This window comes from Atractosteus spatula, chromosome 15 (genome assembly GCF_055471065.1).
Source record: "Atractosteus spatula isolate fAtrSpa1 chromosome 15, fAtrSpa1.hap1, whole genome shotgun sequence".
In the NCBI taxonomy this organism is placed as follows: Eukaryota; Metazoa; Chordata; class Actinopteri; order Semionotiformes; family Lepisosteidae; genus Atractosteus; species Atractosteus spatula.
The window spans coordinates 1,104,117-1,127,039 of record NC_142720.1 but is presented as its reverse complement, the minus strand read 5'-3'; positions in this window follow the sequence as shown (position 1 = coordinate 1,127,039).

Here is a 22,923-nt window from a genome sequence, read left to right as displayed (position 1 = left end):
TGTGCTGTTCCTGCCCTATAACTTACATGGTGGTGACCAAAGTTGCCAAAACGTGTTTATTTCTGCTGAAAAACATGTTTTGACAATTTCTGATCACTGGGGTTAAGGGCTGACTCAGTGTGCTCTTCTGAGCCAGGCAGTTACACTGCGATTCTAAGGGCTGAGAAAACGCGTTTATTTCGGGATGAAAAACACGTTTTGAAAACTGTGCTGTTCCTGCCCTATAAGTTACATGGTGGTGACCAAAGTTGCCAAAACGTGTTTATTTCTGCTGAAAAACATGTTTTGACAATTTCTGATCACTGGGGTTAAGGTCTGACTCAGTGGGCTCTTCTGAGCCAGTCAGTTACAGTGCGATTCGAAGGGCTGAGAAAACGCGTTTATTTCGGGCTGAAAAACACGTTTTGAAAACTGTGCTGTTCCTGCCCTATAAGTTACATGGTGGTGACCAAAGTTGCCAAAACGTGTTTATTTCTGCTGAAAAACACGTTTTGACAATTTCTGATCACTGGGGTTAAGGTCTGACTCAGTGGGCTCTTCTGAACCAGTCAGTTAAAGTGCGATTCCAAGGGCTGAGAAAACGCGTTTATTTCGGGCTGAAAAACACGTTTTGAAAACTGTGCTGTTACTGCCCTATAAGTTACATGGTGGTGACCAAAGTTGCCAAAACGTGTTTATTTCTGCTGAAAAACATGTTTTGACAATTTCTGATCACTGGGGTTAAGGGCTGACTCAGTGGGCTCTTCTGAGCCAGGCAGTTACACTGCGATTCCAAGGGCTGTGAAAACGCGTTTATTTCGGGCTGAAAAACACGTTTTGAAAACTGTGCTGTTCCTGCCCTATAACTTACATGGTGGTGACCAAAGTTGCCAAAACGTGTTTATTTCTGCTGAAAAACATGTTTTGACAATTTCTGATCACTGGGGTTAAGGGCTGACTCAGTGTGCTCTTCTGAGCCAGGCAGTTACTCTGCAATTCTAAGGGCTGAGAAAACGTGTTTATTTCGGGCTGAAAAACACGTTTTGAAAACTGTGCTGTTCCTGCCCTATAAGTTACATGGTGGTGACCAAAGTTGCCAAAACGTGTTTATTTCTGCTGAAAAACATGTTTTGACAATTTCTGATCACTGGGGTTAAGGGCTGACTCAGTGTGCTCTTCTGAGCCAGGCAGTTACACTGCGATTCTAAGGGCTGAGAAAACGCGTTTATTTCGGGCTGAAAAACACGTTTTGAAAACTGTGCTGTTCCTGCCCTATAAGTTACATGGTGGTGACCAAAGTTGCCAAAACGTGTTTATTTCTGCTGAAAAACATGTTTTGACAATTTCTGATCACTGGGGTTAAGGGCTGACTCAGTGGGCTCTTCTGAACCAGTCAGTTACAGTGCGATTCCAAGGGCTGAGAAAACGCGTTTATTTCGGGCTGAAAAACACGTTTTGAAAACTGTGCTGTTCCTGCCCTATAAGTTACATGGTGGTGACCAAAGTTGCCAAAACGTGTTTATTTCTGCTGAAAAACATGTTTTGACAATTTCTGATCACTGGGGTTAAGGGCTGACTCAGTGTGCTCTTCTGAGCCAGGCAGTTACACTGCGATTCTAAGGGCTGAGAAAACGCGTTTATTTCGGGCTGAAAAACACGTTTTGAAAACTGTGCTGTTCCTGCCCTATAAGTTACATGGTGGTGACCAAAGTTGCCAAAACGTGTTTATTTCTGCTGCAAAACATGTTTTGACAATTTCTGATCACTGGGGTTAAGGGCTGACTCAGTGTGCTCTTCTGAGCCAGGCAGTTACACTGCGATTCCAAGGGCTGAGAAAACGCGTTTATTTCGGGCTGAAAAACACGTTTTGAAAACTGTGCTGTTCCTGCCCTATAACTTACATGGTGGTGACCAAAGTTGCCAAAACGTGTTTATTTCTGCTGAAAAACACGTTTTGACAATTTCTGATCACTGGGGTTAAGGTCTGACTCAGTGGGCTCTTCTGAACCAGTCAGTTACAGTGCGATTCCAAGGGCTGAGAAAACGCGTTTATTTCGGGCTGAAAAACACGTTTTGAAAACTGTGCTGTTCCTGCCCTATAAGTTACATGGTGGTGACCAAAGTTGCCAAAACGTGTTTATTTCTGCTGAAAAACATGTTTTTACATTTTCTGATCACTGGGGTTAAGGGCTGACTCAGTGTGCTCTTCTGAGCCAGGCAGTTACACTGCGATTCTAAGGGCTGAGAAAACGCGTTTATTTCGGGCTGAAAAACACGTTTTGAAAACTGTGCTGTTCCTGCCCTATAAGTTACATGGTGGTGACCAAAGTTGCCAAAACGTGTTTATTTCTGCTGAAAAACATGTTTTGACAATTTCTGATCACTGGGGTTAAGGGCTGACTCAGTGTGCTCTTCTGAGCCAGGCAGTTACACTGCGATTCAAAGGGCTGAGAAAACGCGTTTATTTCGGGCTGAAAAACACGTTTTGAAAACTGTGCTGTTCCCGCCCTATAACTTACATGGTGGTGACCAAAGTTGCCAAAACGTGTTTATTTCTGCTGAAAAACACGTTTTGACAATTTCTGATCACTGGGGTTAAGGTCTGACTCAGTGGGCTCTTCTGAACCAGTCAGTTACAGTGCGATTCCAAGGGCTGAGAAAACGCGTTTATTTCGGGCTGAAAAACACGTTTTGAAAACTGTGCTGTTCCTGCCCTATAAGTTACATGGTGGTGACCAAAGTTGCCAAAACGTGTTTATTTCTGCTGAAAAACATGTTTTTACAATTTCTGATCACTGGGGTTAAGGGCTGACTCAGTGTGCTCTTCTGAGCCAGGCAGTTACACTGCGATTCTAAGGGCTGAGAAAACGCGTTTATTTCAGGCTGAAAAACATGTTTTGAAAACTGTGCTGTTCCTGCCCTATAAGTTACATGGTGGTGACCAAAGTTGCCAAAACGTGTTTATTTCTGCTGAAAAACATGTTTTGACAATTTCTGATCACTGGGGTTAAGGGCTGACTCAGTGGGCTCTTCTGAGCCAGGCAGTTACACTGCGATTCCAAGGGCTGTGAAAACGCGTTTATTTCGGGCTGAAAAACACGTTTTGAAAACTGTGCTGTTCCTGCCCTATAAGTTACATGGTGGTGACCAAAGTTGCCAAAACGTGTTTATTTCTGCTGAAAAACATGTTTTGACAATTTCTGATCACTGGGGTTAAGGGCTGACTCAGTGTGCTCTTCTGAGCCAGGCAGTTACACTGCGATTCTAAGGGCTGAGAAAACGCGTTTATTTCGGGCTGAAAAATACGTTTTGAAAACTGTGCTGTTCCTGCCCTATAACTTACAAGGTGGTGACCAAAGTTGCCAAAACGTGTTTATTTCTGCTGAAAAACACGTTTTGACAATTTCTGATCACTGGGGTTAAGGTCTGACTCAGTGGGCTCTTCTGAACCAGTCAGTTACAGTGCGATTCCAAGGGCTGAGAAAACGCGTTTATTTCGGGCTGAAAAACACGTTTTGAAAACTGTGCTGTTCCTGCCCTATAAGTTACATGGTGGTGACCAAAGTTGCCAAAACGTGTTTATTTCTGCTGAAAAACATGTTTTTACATTTTCTGATCACTGGGGTTAAGGGCTGACTCAGTGTGCTCTTCTGAGGCATGCAGTTACACTGCGATTCTAAGGGCTGAGAAAACGCGTTTATTTCGGGCTGAAAAACACGTTTTGAAAACTGTGCTGTTCCTGCCCTATAAGTTACATGGTGGTGACCAAAGTTGCCAAAACGTGTTTATTTCTGCTGAAAAACATGTTTTGACAATTTCTGATCACTGGGGTTAAGGGCTGACTCAGTGGGCTCTTCTGAGCCAGGCAGTTACACTGCGATTCCAAGGGCTGTGAAAACGCGTTTATTTCGGGCTGAAAAACACGTTTTGAAAACTGTGCTGTTCCTGCCCTATAACTTACATGGTGGTGACCAAAGTTGCCAAAACGTGTTTATTTCTGCTGAAAAACATGTTTTGACAATTTCTGATCACTGGGGTTAAGGGCTGACTCAGTGTGCTCTTCTGAGCCAGGCAGTTACTCTGCAATTCTAAGGGCTGAGAAAACGTGTTTATTTCGGGCTGAAAAACACGTTTTGACAATTTCTGATCACTGGGGTTAAGTTCTGACTCAGTGGGCTCTTCTGAACCAGTCAGTTACGTGCGATTCCAAGGGCTGAGAAAACGCGTTTATTTCGGGCTGAAAAACACGTTTTGAAAACTGTGCTGTTCCTGCCCTATAAGTTACATGGTGGTGACCAAAGTTGCCAAAACGTGTTTATTTCTGCTGAAAAACATGTTTTGACAATTTCTGATCACTGGGGTTAAGGGCTGACTCAGTGTGCTCTTCTGAGCCAGGCAGTTACACTGCGATTCAAAGGGCTGAGAAAACGCGTTTATTTCGGGCTGAAAAACACGTTTTGAAAACTGTGCTGTTCCCGCCCTATAACTTACATGGTGGTGACCAAAGTTGCCAAAACGTGTTTATTTCTGCTGAAAAACACGTTTTGACAATTTCTGATCACTGGGGTTAAGGTCTGACTCAGTGGGCTCTTCTGAACCAGTCAGTTACAGTGCGATTCCAAGGGCTGAGAAAACGCGTTTATTTCGGGCTGAAAAACACGTTTTGAAAACTGTGCTGTTCCTGCCCTATAAGTTACATGGTGGTGACCAAAGTTGCCAAAACGTGTTTATTTCTGCTGAAAAACATGTTTTTACAATTTCTGATCACTGGGGTTAAGGGCTGACTCAGTGTGCTCTTCTGAGCCAGGCAGTTACACTGCGATTCTAAGGGCTGAGAAAACGCGTTTATTTCAGGCTGAAAAACATGTTTTGAAAACTGTGCTGTTCCTGCCCTATAAGTTACATGGTGGTGACCAAAGTTGCCAAAACGTGTTTATTTCTGCTGAAAAACATGTTTTGACAATTTCTGATCACTGGGGTTAAGGGCTGACTCAGTGGGCTCTTCTGAGCCAGGCAGTTACACTGCGATTCCAAGGGCTGTGAAAACGCGTTTATTTCGGGCTGAAAAACACGTTTTGAAAACTGTGCTGTTCCTGCCCTATAAGTTACATGGTGGTGACCAAAGTTGCCAAAACGTGTTTATTTCTGCTGAAAAACATGTTTTGACAATTTCTGATCACTGGGGTTAAGGGCTGACTCAGTGTGCTCTTCTGAGCCAGGCAGTTACACTGCGATTCTAAGGGCTGAGAAAACGCGTTTATTTCGGGCTGAAAAATACGTTTTGAAAACTGTGCTGTTCCTGCCCTATAACTTACATGGTGGTGACCAAAGTTGCCAAAACGTGTTTATTTCTGCTGAAAAACACGTTTTGACAATTTCTGATCACTGGGGTTAAGGTCTGACTCAGTGGGCTCTTCTGAACCAGTCAGTTACAGTGCGATTCCAAGGGCTGAGAAAACGCGTTTATTTCGGGCTGAAAAACACGTTTTGAAAACTGTGCTGTTCCTGCCCTATAAGTTACATGGTGGTGACCAAAGTTGCCAAAACGTGTTTATTTCTGCTGAAAAACATGTTTTTACATTTTCTGATCACTGGGGTTAAGGGCTGACTCAGTGTGCTCTTCTGAGCCAGGCAGTTACACTGCGATTCTAAGGGCTGAGAAAACGCGTTTATTTCGGGCTGAAAAACACGTTTTGAAAACTGTGCTGTTCCTGCCCTATAAGTTACATGGTGGTGACCAAAGTTGCCAAAACGTGTTTATTTCTGCTGAAAAACATGTTTTGACAATTTCTGATCACTGGGGTTAAGGGCTGACTCAGTGGGCTCTTCTGAGCCAGGCAGTTACACTGCGATTCCAAGGGCTGTGAAAACGCGTTTATTTCGGGCTGAAAAACACGTTTTGAAAACTGTGCTGTTCCTGCCCTATAACTTACATGGTGGTGACCAAAGTTGCCAAAACGTGTTTATTTCTGCTGAAAAACATGTTTTGACAATTTCTGATCACTGGGGTTAAGGGCTGACTCAGTGTGCTCTTCTGAGCCAGGCAGTTACTCTGCAATTCTAAGGGCTGAGAAAACGTGTTTATTTCGGGCTGAAAAACACGTTTTGAAAACTGTGCTGTTCCTGCCCTATAAGTTACATGGTGGTGACCAAAGTTGCCAAAACGTGTTTATTTCTGCTGAAAAACATGTTTTGACAATTTCTGATCACTGGGGTTAAGGGCTGACTCAGTGTGCTCTTCTGAGCCAGGCAGTTACACTGCGATTCTAAGGGCTGAGAAAACGCGTTTATTTCGGGCTGAAAAACACGTTTTGAAAACTGTGCTGTTCCTGCCCTATAAGTTACATGGTGGTGACCAAAGTTGCCAAAACGTGTTTATTTCTGCTGAAAAACATGTTTTGACAATTTCTGATCACTGGGGTTAAGGGCTGACTCAGTGTGCTCTTCTGAGCCAGGCAGTTACACTGCGATTCTAAGGGCTGAGAAAACGCGTTTATTTCGGGCTGAAAAATACGTTTTGAAAACTGTGCTGTTCCTGCCCTATAACTTACATGGTGGTGACCAAAGTTGCCAAAACGTGTTTATTTCTGCTGAAAAACACGTTTTGACAATTTCTGATCACTGGGGTTAAGTTCTGACTCAGTGGGCTCTTCTGAACCAGTCAGTTACGTGCGATTCCAAGGGCTGAGAAAACGCGTTTATTTCGGGCTGAAAAACACGTTTTGAAAACTGTGCTGTTCCTGCCCTATAAGTTACATGGTGGTGACCAAAGTTGCCAAAACGTGTTTATTTCTGCTGAAAAACATGTTTTGACAATTTCTGATCACTGGGGTTAAGGGCTGACTCAGTGTGCTCTTCTGAGCCAGGCAGTTACACTGCGATTCAAAGGGCTGAGAAAACGCGTTTATTTCGGGCTGAAAAACACGTTTTGAAAACTGTGCTGTTCCCGCCCTATAACTTACATGGTGGTGACCAAAGTTGCCAAAACGTGTTTATTTCTGCTGAAAAACACGTTTTGACAATTTCTGATCACTGGGGTTAAGGTCTGACTCAGTGGGCTCTTCTGAACCAGTCAGTTACAGTGCGATTCCAAGGGCTGAGAAAACGCGTTTATTTCGGGCTGAAAAACACGTTTTGAAAACTGTGCTGTTCCTGCCCTATAAGTTACATGGTGGTGACCAAAGTTGCCAAAACGTGTTTATTTCTGCTGAAAAACATGTTTTTACAATTTCTGATCACTGGGGTTAAGGGCTGACTCAGTGTGCTCTTCTGAGCCAGGCAGTTACACTGCGATTCTAAGGGCTGAGAAAACGCGTTTATTTCAGGCTGAAAAACATGTTTTGAAAACTGTGCTGTTCCTGCCCTATAAGTTACATGGTGGTGACCAAAGTTGCCAAAACGTGTTTATTTCTGCTGAAAAACATGTTTTGACAATTTCTGATCACTGGGGTTAAGGGCTGACTCAGTGGGCTCTTCTGAGCCAGGCAGTTACACTGCGATTCCAAGGGCTGTGAAAACGCGTTTATTTCGGGCTGAAAAACACGTTTTGAAAACTGTGCTGTTCCTGCCCTATAAGTTACATGGTGGTGACCAAAGTTGCCAAAACGTGTTTATTTCTGCTGAAAAACATGTTTTGACAATTTCTGATCACTGGGGTTAAGGGCTGACTCAGTGTGCTCTTCTGAGCCAGGCAGTTACACTGCGATTCTAAGGGCTGAGAAAACGCGTTTATTTCGGGCTGAAAAACACGTTTTGAAAACTGTGCTGTTCCTGCCCTATAACTTACATGGTGGTGACCAAAGTTGCCAAAACGTGTTTATTTCTGCTGAAAAACACGTTTTGACAATTTCTGATCACTGGGGTTAAGGTCTGACTCAGTGGGCTCTTCTGAACCAGTCAGTTACAGTGCGATTCCAAGGGCTGAGAAAACGCGTTTATTTCGGGCTGAAAAACACGTTTTGAAAACTGTGCTGTTCCTGCCCTATAACTTACATGGTGGTGACCAAAGTTGCCAAAACGTGTTTATTTCTGCTGAAAAACATGTTTTGACAATTTCTGATCACTGGGGTTAAGGGCTGACTCAGTGTGCTCTTCTGAACCAGTCAGTTACAGTGCGATTCCAAGGGCTGAGAAAACGCGTTTATTTCGGGCTGAAAAACACGTTTTGAAAACTGTGCTGTTCCTGCCCTATAAGTTACATGGTGGTGACCAAAGTTGCCAAAACGTGTTTATTTCTGCTGAAAAACATGTTTTTACAATTTCTGATCACTGGGGTTAAGGGCTGACTCAGTGTGCTCTTCTGAGCCAGGCAGTTACACTGCGATTCTAAGGGCTGAGAAAACGCGTTTATTTCGGGCTGAAAAACACGTTTTGAAAACTGTGCTGTTCCTGCCCTATAAGTTACATGGTGGTGACCAAAGTTGCCAAAACGTGTTTATTTCTGCTGAAAAACATGTTTTGACAATTTCTGATCACTGGGGTTAAGGGCTGACTCAGTGGGCTCTTCTGAGCCAGGCAGTTACACTGCGATTCCAAGGGCTGTGAAAACGCGTTTATTTCGGGCTGAAAAACACGTTTTGAAAACTGTGCTGTTCCTGCCCTATAACTTACATGGTGGTGACCAAAGTTGCCAAAACGTGTTTATTTCTGCTGAAAAACATGTTTTGACAATTTCTGATCACTGGGGTTAAGGGCTGACTCAGTGTGCTCTTCTGAGCCAGGCAGTTACACTGCGATTCTAAGGGCTGAGAAAACGCGTTTATTTCGGGCTGAAAAACACGTTTTGAAAACTGTGCTGTTCCTGCCCTATAACTTACATGGTGGTGACCAAAGTTGCCAAAACGTGTTTATTTCTGCTGAAAAACACGTTTTGACAATTTCTGATCACTGGGGTTAAGGTCTGACTCAGTGGGCTCTTCTGAACCAGTCAGTTACAGTGCGATTCCAAGGGCTGAGAAAACGCGTTTATTTCGGGCTGAAAAACACGTTTTGAAAACTGTGCTGTTCCTGCCCTATAACTTACATGGTGGTGACCAAAGTTGCCAAAACGTGTTTATTTCTGCTGAAAAACATGTTTTGACAATTTCTGATCACTGGGGTTAAGGGCTGACTCAGTGTGCTCTTCTGAACCAGTCAGTTACAGTGCGATTCCAAGGGCTGAGAAAACGCGTTTATTTCGGGCTGAAAAACACGTTTTGAAAACTGTGCTGTTCCTGCCCTATAAGTTACATGGTGGTGACCAAAGTTGCCAAAACGTGTTTATTTCTGCTGAAAAACATGTTTTTACAATTTCTGATCACTGGGGTTAAGGGCTGACTCAGTGTGCTCTTCTGAGCCAGGCAGTTACACTGCGATTCTAAGGGCTGAGAAAACGCGTTTATTTCGGGCTGAAAAACACGTTTTGAAAACTGTGCTGTTCCTGCCCTATAAGTTACATGGTGGTGACCAAAGTTGCCAAAACGTGTTTATTTCTGCTGAAAAACATGTTTTGACAATTTCTGATCACTGGGGTTAAGGGCTGACTCAGTGGGCTCTTCTGAGCCAGGCAGTTACACTGCGATTCCAAGGGCTGTGAAAACGCGTTTATTTCGGGCTGAAAAACACGTTTTGAAAACTGTGCTGTTCCTGCCCTATAACTTACATGGTGGTGACCAAAGTTGCCAAAACGTGTTTATTTCTGCTGAAAAACATGTTTTGACAATTTCTGATCACTGGGGTTAAGGGCTGACTCAGTGTGCTCTTCTGAGCCAGGCAGTTACTCTGCAATTCTAAGGGCTGAGAAAACGTGTTTATTTCGGGCTGAAAAACACGTTTTGAAAACTGTGCTGTTCCTGCCCTATAAGTTACATGGTGGTGACCAAAGTTGCCAAAACGTGTTTATTTCTGCTGAAAAACATGTTTTGACAATTTCTGATCACTGGGGTTAAGGGCTGACTCAGTGTGCTCTTCTGAGCCAGGCAGTTACACTGCGATTCTAAGGGCTGAGAAAACGCGTTTATTTCGGGCTGAAAAACACGTTTTGAAAACTGTGCTGTTCCTGCCCTATAAGTTACATGGTGGTGACCAAAGTTGCCAAAACGTGTTTATTTCTGCTGAAAAACATGTTTTGACAATTTCTGATCACTGGGGTTAAGGGCTGACTCAGTGGGCTCTTCTGAGCCAGGCAGTTACACTGCGATTCCAAGGGCTGAGAAAACGCGTTTATTTCGGGCTGAAAAACACGTTTTGAAAACTGTGCTGTTCCTGCCCTATAACTTACATGGTGGTGACCAAAGTTGCCAAAACGTGTTTATTTCTGCTGAAAAACACGTTTTGACAATTTCTGATCACTGGGGTTAAGGTCTGACTCAGTGGGCTCTTCTGAACCAGTCAGTTACAGTGCGATTCCAAGGGCTGAGAAAACGCGTTTATTTCGGGCTGAAAAACACGTTTTGAAAACTGTGCTGTTCCTGCCCTATAGGTTACATGGTGGTGACCAAAGTTGCCAAAACGTGTTTATTTCTGCTGAAAAACATGTTTTGACAATTTCTGATCACTGGGGTTAAGGTCTGACTCAGTGGGCTCTTCTGAACCAGTCAGTTACAGTGCGATTCCAAGGGCTGAGAAAACGCGTTTATTTCGGGCTGAAAAACACGTTTTGAAAACTGTGCTGTTCCTGCCCTATAACTTACATGGTGGTGACCAAAGTTGCCAAAACGTGTTTATTTCTGCTGAAAAAGATGTTTTTACAATTTCTGATCACTGGGGTTAAGGGCTGACTCAGTGTGCTCTTCTGAGCCAGGCAGTTACACTGCGATTCTAAGGGCTGAGAAAACGCGTTTATTTCGGGCTGAAAAACACGTTTTGAAAACTGTGCTGTTCCTGCCCTATAAGTTACATGGTGGTGACCAAAGTTGCCAAAACGTGTTTATTTCTGCTGAAAAACATGTTTTGACAATTTCTGATCACTGGGGTTAAGGGCTGACTCAGTGGGCTCTTCTGAGCCAGTCAGTTACAGTGCGATTCCAAGGGCTGAGAAAACGTGTTTATTTCGGGCTGAAAAACACGTTTTGAAAACTGTGCTGTTCCTGCCCTATAAGTTACATGGTGGTGACCAAAGTTGCCAAAACGTGTTTATTTCTGCTGAAAAACATGTTTTGACAATTTCTGATCACTGGGGTTAAGGGCTGACTCAGTGTGCTCTTCTGAGCCAGGCAGTTACACTGCGATTCCAAGGGCTGAGAAAACGCGTTTATTTCGGGCTGAAAAACACGTTTTGAAAACTGTGCTGTTCCTGCCCTATAATTTACATGGTGGTGACCAAAGTTGCCAAAACGTGTTTATTTCTCCTGAAAAACACGTTTTGACAATTTCTGATCACTGGGGTTAAGGTCTGACTCAGTGGGCTCTTCTGAACCAGTCAGTTACAGTGCGATTCCAAGGGCTGAGAAAACGCGTTTATTTCGGGCTGAAAAACACGTTTTGAAAACTGTGCTGTTCCTGCCCTATAAGTTACATGGTGGTGACCAAAGTTGCCAAAACGTGTTTATTTCTGCTGAAAAACATGTTTTTACAATTTCTGATCACTGGGGTTAAGGGCTGACTCAGTATGCTCTTCTGAGCCAGGCAGTTACACTGCGATTCTAAGGGCTGAGAAAACGCGTTTATTTCGGGCTGAAAAACACGTTTTGAAAACTGTGCTGTTCCTGCCCTATAAGTTACATGGTGGTGACCAAAGTTGCCAAAACGTGTTTATTTCTGCTGAAAAACATGTTTTGACAATTTCTGATCACTGGGGTTAAGGGCTGACTCAGTGGGCTCTTCTGAGCCAGGCAGTTACACTGCGATTCCAAGGGCTGAGAAAACGCGTTTATTTCGGGCTGAAAAACACGTTTTGAAAACTGTGCTGTTCCTGCCCTATAACTTACATGGTGGTGACCAAAGTTGCCAAAACGTGTTTATTTCTGCTGAAAAACATGTTTTGACAATTTCTGATCACTGGGGTTAAGGGCTGACTCAGTGTGCTCTTCTGAGCCAGGCAGTTACACTGCGATTCTAAGGGCTGAGAAAACGCGTTTATTTCGGGATGAAAAACACGTTTTGAAAACTGTGCTGTTCCTGCCCTATAAGTTACATGGTGGTGACCAAAGTTGCCAAAACGTGTTTATTTCTGCTGAAAAACATGTTTTGACAATTTCTGATCACTGGGGTTAAGGTCTGACTCAGTGGGCTCTTCTGAGCCAGTCAGTTACAGTGCGATTCGAAGGGCTGAGAAAACGCGTTTATTTCGGGCTGAAAAACACGTTTTGAAAACTGTGCTGTTCCTGCCCTATAAGTTACATGGTGGTGACCAAAGTTGCCAAAACGTGTTTATTTCTGCTGAAAAACACGTTTTGACAATTTCTGATCACTGGGGTTAAGGTCTGACTCAGTGGGCTCTTCTGAACCAGTCAGTTAAAGTGCGATTCCAAGGGCTGAGAAAACGCGTTTATTTCGGGCTGAAAAACACGTTTTGAAAACTGTGCTGTTACTGCCCTATAAGTTACATGGTGGTGACCAAAGTTGCCAAAACGTGTTTATTTCTGCTGAAAAACATGTTTTGACAATTTCTGATCACTGGGGTTAAGGGCTGACTCAGTGGGCTCTTCTGAGCCAGGCAGTTACACTGCGATTCCAAGGGCTGTGAAAACGCGTTTATTTCGGGCTGAAAAACACGTTTTGAAAACTGTGCTGTTCCTGCCCTATAACTTACATGGTGGTGACCAAAGTTGCCAAAACGTGTTTATTTCTGCTGAAAAACATGTTTTGACAATTTCTGATCACTGGGGTTAAGGGCTGACTCAGTGTGCTCTTCTGAGCCAGGCAGTTACTCTGCAATTCTAAGGGCTGAGAAAACGTGTTTATTTCGGGCTGAAAAACACGTTTTGAAAACTGTGCTGTTCCTGCCCTATAAGTTACATGGTGGTGACCAAAGTTGCCAAAACGTGTTTATTTCTGCTGAAAAACATGTTTTGACAATTTCTGATCACTGGGGTTAAGGGCTGACTCAGTGTGCTCTTCTGAGCCAGGCAGTTACACTGCGATTCTAAGGGCTGAGAAAACGCGTTTATTTCGGGCTGAAAAACACGTTTTGAAAACTGTGCTGTTCCTGCCCTATAAGTTACATGGTGGTGACCAAAGTTGCCAAAACGTGTTTATTTCTGCTGAAAAACATGTTTTGACAATTTCTGATCACTGGGGTTAAGGGCTGACTCAGTGGGCTCTTCTGAACCAGTCAGTTACAGTGCGATTCCAAGGGCTGAGAAAACGCGTTTATTTCGGGCTGAAAAACACGTTTTGAAAACTGTGCTGTTCCTGCCCTATAAGTTACATGGTGGTGACCAAAGTTGCCAAAACGTGTTTATTTCTGCTGAAAAACATGTTTTGACAATTTCTGATCACTGGGGTTAAGGGCTGACTCAGTGTGCTCTTCTGAGCCAGGCAGTTACACTGCGATTCTAAGGGCTGAGAAAACGCGTTTATTTCGGGCTGAAAAACACGTTTTGAAAACTGTGCTGTTCCTGCCCTATAAGTTACATGGTGGTGACCAAAGTTGCCAAAACGTGTTTATTTCTGCTGCAAAACATGTTTTGACAATTTCTGATCACTGGGGTTAAGGGCTGACTCAGTGTGCTCTTCTGAGCCAGGCAGTTACACTGCGATTCCAAGGGCTGAGAAAACGCGTTTATTTCGGGCTGAAAAACACGTTTTGAAAACTGTGCTGTTCCTGCCCTATAACTTACATGGTGGTGACCAAAGTTGCCAAAACGTGTTTATTTCTGCTGAAAAACACGTTTTGACAATTTCTGATCACTGGGGTTAAGGTCTGACTCAGTGGGCTCTTCTGAACCAGTCAGTTACAGTGCGATTCCAAGGGCTGAGAAAACGCGTTTATTTCGGGCTGAAAAACACGTTTTGAAAACTGTGCTGTTCCTGCCCTATAAGTTACATGGTGGTGACCAAAGTTGCCAAAACGTGTTTATTTCTGCTGAAAAACATGTTTTTACATTTTCTGATCACTGGGGTTAAGGGCTGACTCAGTGTGCTCTTCTGAGCCAGGCAGTTACACTGCGATTCTAAGGGCTGAGAAAACGCGTTTATTTCGGGCTGAAAAACACGTTTTGAAAACTGTGCTGTTCCTGCCCTATAAGTTACATGGTGGTGACCAAAGTTGCCAAAACGTGTTTATTTCTGCTGAAAAACATGTTTTGACAATTTCTGATCACTGGGGTTAAGGGCTGACTCAGTGTGCTCTTCTGAGCCAGGCAGTTACACTGCGATTCAAAGGGCTGAGAAAACGCGTTTATTTCGGGCTGAAAAACACGTTTTGAAAACTGTGCTGTTCCCGCCCTATAACTTACATGGTGGTGACCAAAGTTGCCAAAACGTGTTTATTTCTGCTGAAAAACACGTTTTGACAATTTCTGATCACTGGGGTTAAGGTCTGACTCAGTGGGCTCTTCTGAACCAGTCAGTTACAGTGCGATTCCAAGGGCTGAGAAAACGCGTTTATTTCGGGCTGAAAAACACGTTTTGAAAACTGTGCTGTTCCTGCCCTATAAGTTACATGGTGGTGACCAAAGTTGCCAAAACGTGTTTATTTCTGCTGAAAAACATGTTTTTACAATTTCTGATCACTGGGGTTAAGGGCTGACTCAGTGTGCTCTTCTGAGCCAGGCAGTTACACTGCGATTCTAAGGGCTGAGAAAACGCGTTTATTTCAGGCTGAAAAACATGTTTTGAAAACTGTGCTGTTCCTGCCCTATAAGTTACATGGTGGTGACCAAAGTTGCCAAAACGTGTTTATTTCTGCTGAAAAACATGTTTTGACAATTTCTGATCACTGGGGTTAAGGGCTGACTCAGTGGGCTCTTCTGAGCCAGGCAGTTACACTGCGATTCCAAGGGCTGTGAAAACGCGTTTATTTCGGGCTGAAAAACACGTTTTGAAAACTGTGCTGTTCCTGCCCTATAAGTTACATGGTGGTGACCAAAGTTGCCAAAACGTGTTTATTTCTGCTGAAAAACATGTTTTGACAATTTCTGATCACTGGGGTTAAGGGCTGACTCAGTGTGCTCTTCTGAGCCAGGCAGTTACACTGCGATTCTAAGGGCTGAGAAAACGCGTTTATTTCGGGCTGAAAAATACGTTTTGAAAACTGTGCTGTTCCTGCCCTATAACTTACAAGGTGGTGACCAAAGTTGCCAAAACGTGTTTATTTCTGCTGAAAAACACGTTTTGACAATTTCTGATCACTGGGGTTAAGGTCTGACTCAGTGGGCTCTTCTGAACCAGTCAGTTACAGTGCGATTCCAAGGGCTGAGAAAACGCGTTTATTTCGGGCTGAAAAACACGTTTTGAAAACTGTGCTGTTCCTGCCCTATAAGTTACATGGTGGTGACCAAAGTTGCCAAAACGTGTTTATTTCTGCTGAAAAACATGTTTTTACATTTTCTGATCACTGGGGTTAAGGGCTGACTCAGTGTGCTCTTCTGAGGCATGCAGTTACACTGCGATTCTAAGGGCTGAGAAAACGCGTTTATTTCGGGCTGAAAAACACGTTTTGAAAACTGTGCTGTTCCTGCCCTATAAGTTACATGGTGGTGACCAAAGTTGCCAAAACGTGTTTATTTCTGCTGAAAAACATGTTTTGACAATTTCTGATCACTGGGGTTAAGGGCTGACTCAGTGGGCTCTTCTGAGCCAGGCAGTTACACTGCGATTCCAAGGGCTGTGAAAACGCGTTTATTTCGGGCTGAAAAACACGTTTTGAAAACTGTGCTGTTCCTGCCCTATAACTTACATGGTGGTGACCAAAGTTGCCAAAACGTGTTTATTTCTGCTGAAAAACATGTTTTGACAATTTCTGATCACTGGGGTTAAGGGCTGACTCAGTGTGCTCTTCTGAGCCAGGCAGTTACTCTGCAATTCTAAGGGCTGAGAAAACGTGTTTATTTCGGGCTGAAAAACACGTTTTGACAATTTCTGATCACTGGGGTTAAGTTCTGACTCAGTGGGCTCTTCTGAACCAGTCAGTTACGTGCGATTCCAAGGGCTGAGAAAACGCGTTTATTTCGGGCTGAAAAACACGTTTTGAAAACTGTGCTGTTCCTGCCCTATAAGTTACATGGTGGTGACCAAAGTTGCCAAAACGTGTTTATTTCTGCTGAAAAACATGTTTTGACAATTTCTGATCACTGGGGTTAAGGGCTGACTCAGTGTGCTCTTCTGAGCCAGGCAGTTACACTGCGATTCAAAGGGCTGAGAAAACGCGTTTATTTCGGGCTGAAAAACACGTTTTGAAAACTGTGCTGTTCCCGCCCTATAACTTACATGGTGGTGACCAAAGTTGCCAAAACGTGTTTATTTCTGCTGAAAAACACGTTTTGACAATTTCTGATCACTGGGGTTAAGGTCTGACTCAGTGGGCTCTTCTGAACCAGTCAGTTACAGTGCGATTCCAAGGGCTGAGAAAACGCGTTTATTTCGGGCTGAAAAACACGTTTTGAAAACTGTGCTGTTCCTGCCCTATAAGTTACATGGTGGTGACCAAAGTTGCCAAAACGTGTTTATTTCTGCTGAAAAACATGTTTTTACAATTTCTGATCACTGGGGTTAAGGGCTGACTCAGTGTGCTCTTCTGAGCCAGGCAGTTACACTGCGATTCTAAGGGCTGAGAAAACGCGTTTATTTCAGGCTGAAAAACATGTTTTGAAAACTGTGCTGTTCCTGCCCTATAAGTTACATGGTGGTGACCAAAGTTGCCAAAACGTGTTTATTTCTGCTGAAAAACATGTTTTGACAATTTCTGATCACTGGGGTTAAGGGCTGACTCAGTGGGCTCTTCTGAGCCAGGCAGTTACACTGCGATTCCAAGGGCTGTGAAAACGCGTTTATTTCGGGCTGAAAAACACGTTTTGAAAACTGTGCTGTTCCTGCCCTATAAGTTACATGGTGGTGACCAAAGTTGCCAAAACGTGTTTATTTCTGCTGAAAAACATGTTTTGACAATTTCTGATCACTGGGGTTAAGGGCTGACTCAGTGTGCTCTTCTGAGCCAGGCAGTTACACTGCGATTCTAAGGGCTGAGAAAACGCGTTTATTTCGGGCTGAAAAACACGTTTTGAAAACTGTGCTGTTCCTGCCCTATAAGTTACATGGTGGTGACCAAAGTTGCCAAAACGTGTTTATTTCTGCTGAAAAACATGTTTTTACATTTTCTGATCACTGGGGTTAAGGGCTGACTCAGTGTGCTCTTCTGAGGCATGCAGTTACACTGCGATTCTAAGGGCTGAGAAAACGCGTTTATTTCGGGCTGAAAAACACGTTTTGAAAACTGTGCTGTTCCTGCCCTATAAGTTACATGGTGGTGACCAAAGTTGCCAAAACGTGTTTATTTCTGCTGAAAAACATGTTTTGACAATTTCTGATCACTGGGGTTAAGGGCTGACTCAGTGGGCTCTTCTGAGCCAGGCAGTTACACTGCGATTCCAAGGGCTGTGAAAACGCGTTTATTTCGGGCTGAAAAACACGTTTTGAAAACTGTGCTGTTCCTGCCCTATAACTTACATGGTGGTGACCAAAGTTGCCAAAACGTGTTTATTTCTGCTGAAAAACATGTTTTGACAATTTCTGATCACTGGGGTTAAGGGCTGACTCAGTGTGCTCTTCTGAGCCAGGCAGTTACTCTGCAATTCTAAGGGCTGAGAAAACGTGTTTATTTCGGGCTGAAAAACACGTTTTGACAATTTCTGATCACTGGGGTTAAGTTCTGACTCAGTGGGCTCTTCTGAACCAGTCAGTTACGTGCGATTCCAAGGGCTGAGAAAACGCGTTTATTTCGGGCTGAAAAACACGTTTTGAAAACTGTGCTGTTCCTGCCCTATAAGTTACATGGTGGTGACCAAAGTTGCCAAAACGTGTTTATTTCTGCTGAAAAACATGTTTTGACAATTTCTGATCACTGGGGTTAAGGGCTGACTCAGTGTGCTCTTCTGAGCCAGGCAGTTACACTGCGATTCAAAGGGCTGAGAAAACGCGTTTATTTCGGGCTGAAAAACACGTTTTGAAAACTGTGCTGTTCCCGCCCTATAACTTACATGGTGGTGACCAAAGTTGCCAAAACGTGTTTATTTCTGCTGAAAAACACGTTTTGACAATTTCTGATCACTGGGGTTAAGGTCTGACTCAGTGGGCTCTTCTGAACCAGTCAGTTACAGTGCGATTCCAAGGGCTGAGAAAACGCGTTTATTTCGGGCTGAAAAACACGTTTTGAAAACTGTGCTGTTCCTGCCCTATAAGTTACATGGTGGTGACCAAAGTTGCCAAAACGTGTTTATTTCTGCTGAAAAACATGTTTTTACAATTTCTGATCACTGGGGTTAAGGGCTGACTCAGTGTGCTCTTCTGAGCCAGGCAGTTACACTGCGATTCTAAGGGCTGAGAAAACGCGTTTATTTCAGGCTGAAAAACATGTTTTGAAAACTGTGCTGTTCCTGCCCTATAAGTTACATGGTGGTGACCAAAGTTGCCAAAACGTGTTTATTTCTGCTGAAAAACATGTTTTGACAATTTCTGATCACTGGGGTTAAGGGCTGACTCAGTGGGCTCTTCTGAGCCAGGCAGTTACACTGCGATTCCAAGGGCTGTGAAAACGCGTTTATTTCGGGCTGAAAAACACGTTTTGAAAACTGTGCTGTTCCTGCCCTATAAGTTACATGGTGGTGACCAAAGTTGCCAAAACGTGTTTATTTCTGCTGAAAAACATGTTTTGACAATTTCTGATCACTGGGGTTAAGGGCTGACTCAGTGTGCTCTTCTGAGCCAGGCAGTTACACTGCGATTCTAAGGGCTGAGAAAACGCGTTTATTTCGGGCTGAAAAATACGTTTTGAAAACTGTGCTGTTCCTGCCCTATAACTTACATGGTGGTGACCAAAGTTGCCAAAACGTGTTTATTTCTGCTGAAAAACACGTTTTGACAATTTCTGATCACTGGGGTTAAGGTCTGACTCAGTGGGCTCTTCTGAACCAGTCAGTTACAGTGCGATTCCAAGGGCTGAGAAAACGCGTTTATTTCGGGCTGAAAAACACGTTTTGAAAACTGTGCTGTTCCTGCCCTATAAGTTACATGGTGGTGACCAAAGTTGCCAAAACGTGTTTATTTCTGCTGAAAAACATGTTTTTACATTTTCTGATCACTGGGGTTAAGGGCTGACTCAGTGTGCTCTTCTGAGCCAGGCAGTTACACTGCGATTCTAAGGGCTGAGAAAACGCGTTTATTTCGGGCTGAAAAACACGTTTTGAAAACTGTGCTGTTCCTGCCCTATAAGTTACATGGTGGTGACCAAAGTTGCCAAAACGTGTTTATTTCTGCTGAAAAACATGTTTTGACAATTTCTGATCACTGGGGTTAAGGGCTGACTCAGTGGGCTCTTCTGAGCCAGGCAGTTACACTGCGATTCCAAGGGCTGTGAAAACGCGTTTATTTCGGGCTGAAAAACACGTTTTGAAAACTGTGCTGTTCCTGCCCTATAACTTACATGGTGGTGACCAAAGTTGCCAAAACGTGTTTATTTCTGCTGAAAAACATGTTTTGACAATTTCTGATCACTGGGGTTAAGGGCTGACTCAGTGTGCTCTTCTGAGCCAGGCAGTTACTCTGCAATTCTAAGGGCTGAGAAAACGTGTTTATTTCGGGCTGAAAAACACGTTTTGAAAACTGTGCTGTTCCTGCCCTATAAGTTACATGGTGGTGACCAAAGTTGCCAAAACGTGTTTATTTCTGCTGAAAAACATGTTTTGACAATTTCTGATCACTGGGGTTAAGGGCTGACTCAGTGTGCTCTTCTGAGCCAGGCAGTTACACTGCGATTCTAAGGGCTGAGAAAACGCGTTTATTTCGGGCTGAAAAACACGTTTTGAAAACTGTGCTGTTCCTGCCCTATAAGTTACATGGTGGTGACCAAAGTTGCCAAAACGTGTTTATTTCTGCTGAAAAACATGTTTTGACAATTTCTGATCACTGGGGTTAAGGGCTGACTCAGTGTGCTCTTCTGAGCCAGGCAGTTACACTGCGATTCTAAGGGCTGAGAAAACGCGTTTATTTCGGGCTGAAAAATACGTTTTGAAAACTGTGCTGTTCCTGCCCTATAACTTACATGGTGGTGACCAAAGTTGCCAAAACGTGTTTATTTCTGCTGAAAAACACGTTTTGACAATTTCTGATCACTGGGGTTAAGTTCTGACTCAGTGGGCTCTTCTGAACCAGTCAGTTACGTGCGATTCCAAGGGCTGAGAAAACGCGTTTATTTCGGGCTGAAAAACACGTTTTGAAAACTGTGCTGTTCCTGCCCTATAAGTTACATGGTGGTGACCAAAGTTGCCAAAACGTGTTTATTTCTGCTGAAAAACATGTTTTGACAATTTCTGATCACTGGGGTTAAGGGCTGACTCAGTGTGCTCTTCTGAGCCAGGCAGTTACACTGCGATTCAAAGGGCTGAGAAAACGCGTTTATTTCGGGCTGAAAAACACGTTTTGAAAACTGTGCTGTTCCCGCCCTATAACTTACATGGTGGTGACCAAAGTTGCCAAAACGTGTTTATTTCTGCTGAAAAACACGTTTTGACAATTTCTGATCACTGGGGTTAAGGTCTGACTCAGTGGGCTCTTCTGAACCAGTCAGTTACAGTGCGATTCCAAGGGCTGAGAAAACGCGTTTATTTCGGGCTGAAAAACACGTTTTGAAAACTGTGCTGTTCCTGCCCTATAAGTTACATGGTGGTGACCAAAGTTGCCAAAACGTGTTTATTTCTGCTGAAAAACATGTTTTTACAATTTCTGATCACTGGGGTTAAGGGCTGACTCAGTGTGCTCTTCTGAGCCAGGCAGTTACACTGCGATTCTAAGGGCTGAGAAAACGCGTTTATTTCAGGCTGAAAAACATGTTTTGAAAACTGTGCTGTTCCTGCCCTATAAGTTACATGGTGGTGACCAAAGTTGCCAAAACGTGTTTATTTCTGCTGAAAAACATGTTTTGACAATTTCTGATCACTGGGGTTAAGGGCTGACTCAGTGGGCTCTTCTGAGCCAGGCAGTTACACTGCGATTCCAAGGGCTGTGAAAACGCGTTTATTTCGGGCTGAAAAACACGTTTTGAAAACTGTGCTGTTCCTGCCCTATAAGTTACATGGTGGTGACCAAAGTTGCCAAAACGTGTTTATTTCTGCTGAAAAACATGTTTTGACAATTTCTGATCACTGGGGTTAAGGGCTGACTCAGTGTGCTCTTCTGAGCCAGGCAGTTACACTGCGATTCTAAGGGCTGAGAAAACGCGTTTATTTCGGGCTGAAAAACACGTTTTGAAAACTGTGCTGTTCCTGCCCTATAACTTACATGGTGGTGACCAAAGTTGCCAAAACGTGTTTATTTCTGCTGAAAAACACGTTTTGACAATTTCTGATCACTGGGGTTAAGGTCTGACTCAGTGGGCTCTTCTGAACCAGTCAGTTACAGTGCGATTCCAAGGGCTGAGAAAACGCGTTTATTTCGGGCTGAAAAACACGTTTTGAAAACTGTGCTGTTCCTGCCCTATAACTTACATGGTGGTGACCAAAGTTGCCAAAACGTGTTTATTTCTGCTGAAAAACATGTTTTGACAATTTCTGATCACTGGGGTTAAGGGCTGACTCAGTGTGCTCTTCTGAACCAGTCAGTTACAGTGCGATTCCAAGGGCTGAGAAAACGCGTTTATTTCGGGCTGAAAAACACGTTTTGAAAACTGTGCTGTTCCTGCCCTATAAGTTACATGGTGGTGACCAAAGTTGCCAAAACGTGTTTATTTCTGCTGAAAAACATGTTTTTACAATTTCTGATCACTGGGGTTAAGGGCTGACTCAGTGTGCTCTTCTGAGCCAGGCAGTTACACTGCGATTCTAAGGGCTGAGAAAACGCGTTTATTTCGGGCTGAAAAACACGTTTTGAAAACTGTGCTGTTCCTGCCCTATAAGTTACATGGTGGTGACCAAAGTTGCCAAAACGTGTTTATTTCTGCTGAAAAACATGTTTTGACAATTTCTGATCACTGGGGTTAAGGGCTGACTCAGTGGGCTCTTCTGAGCCAGGCAGTTACACTGCGATTCCAAGGGCTGTGAAAACGCGTTTATTTCGGGCTGAAAAACACGTTTTGAAAACTGTGCTGTTCCTGCCCTATAACTTACATGGTGGTGACCAAAGTTGCCAAAACGTGTTTATTTCTGCTGAAAAACATGTTTTGACAATTTCTGATCACTGGGGTTAAGGGCTGACTCAGTGTGCTCTTCTGAGCCAGGCAGTTACACTGCGATTCTAAGGGCTGAGAAAACGCGTTTATTTCGGGCTGAAAAACACGTTTTGAAAACTGTGCTGTTCCTGCCCTATAACTTACATGGTGGTGACCAAAGTTGCCAAAACGTGTTTATTTCTGCTGAAAAACACGTTTTGACAATTTCTGATCACTGGGGTTAAGGTCTGACTCAGTGGGCTCTTCTGAACCAGTCAGTTACAGTGCGATTCCAAGGGCTGAGAAAACGCGTTTATTTCGGGCTGAAAAACACGTTTTGAAAACTGTGCTGTTCCTGCCCTATAACTTACATGGTGGTGACCAAAGTTGCCAAAACGTGTTTATTTCTGCTGAAAAACATGTTTTGACAATTTCTGATCACTGGGGTTAAGGGCTGACTCAGTGTGCTCTTCTGAACCAGTCAGTTACAGTGCGATTCCAAGGGCTGAGAAAACGCGTTTATTTCGGGCTGAAAAACACGTTTTGAAAACTGTGCTGTTCCTGCCCTATAAGTTACATGGTGGTGACCAAAGTTGCCAAAACGTGTTTATTTCTGCTGAAAAACATGTTTTTACAATTTCTGATCACTGGGGTTAAGGGCTGACTCA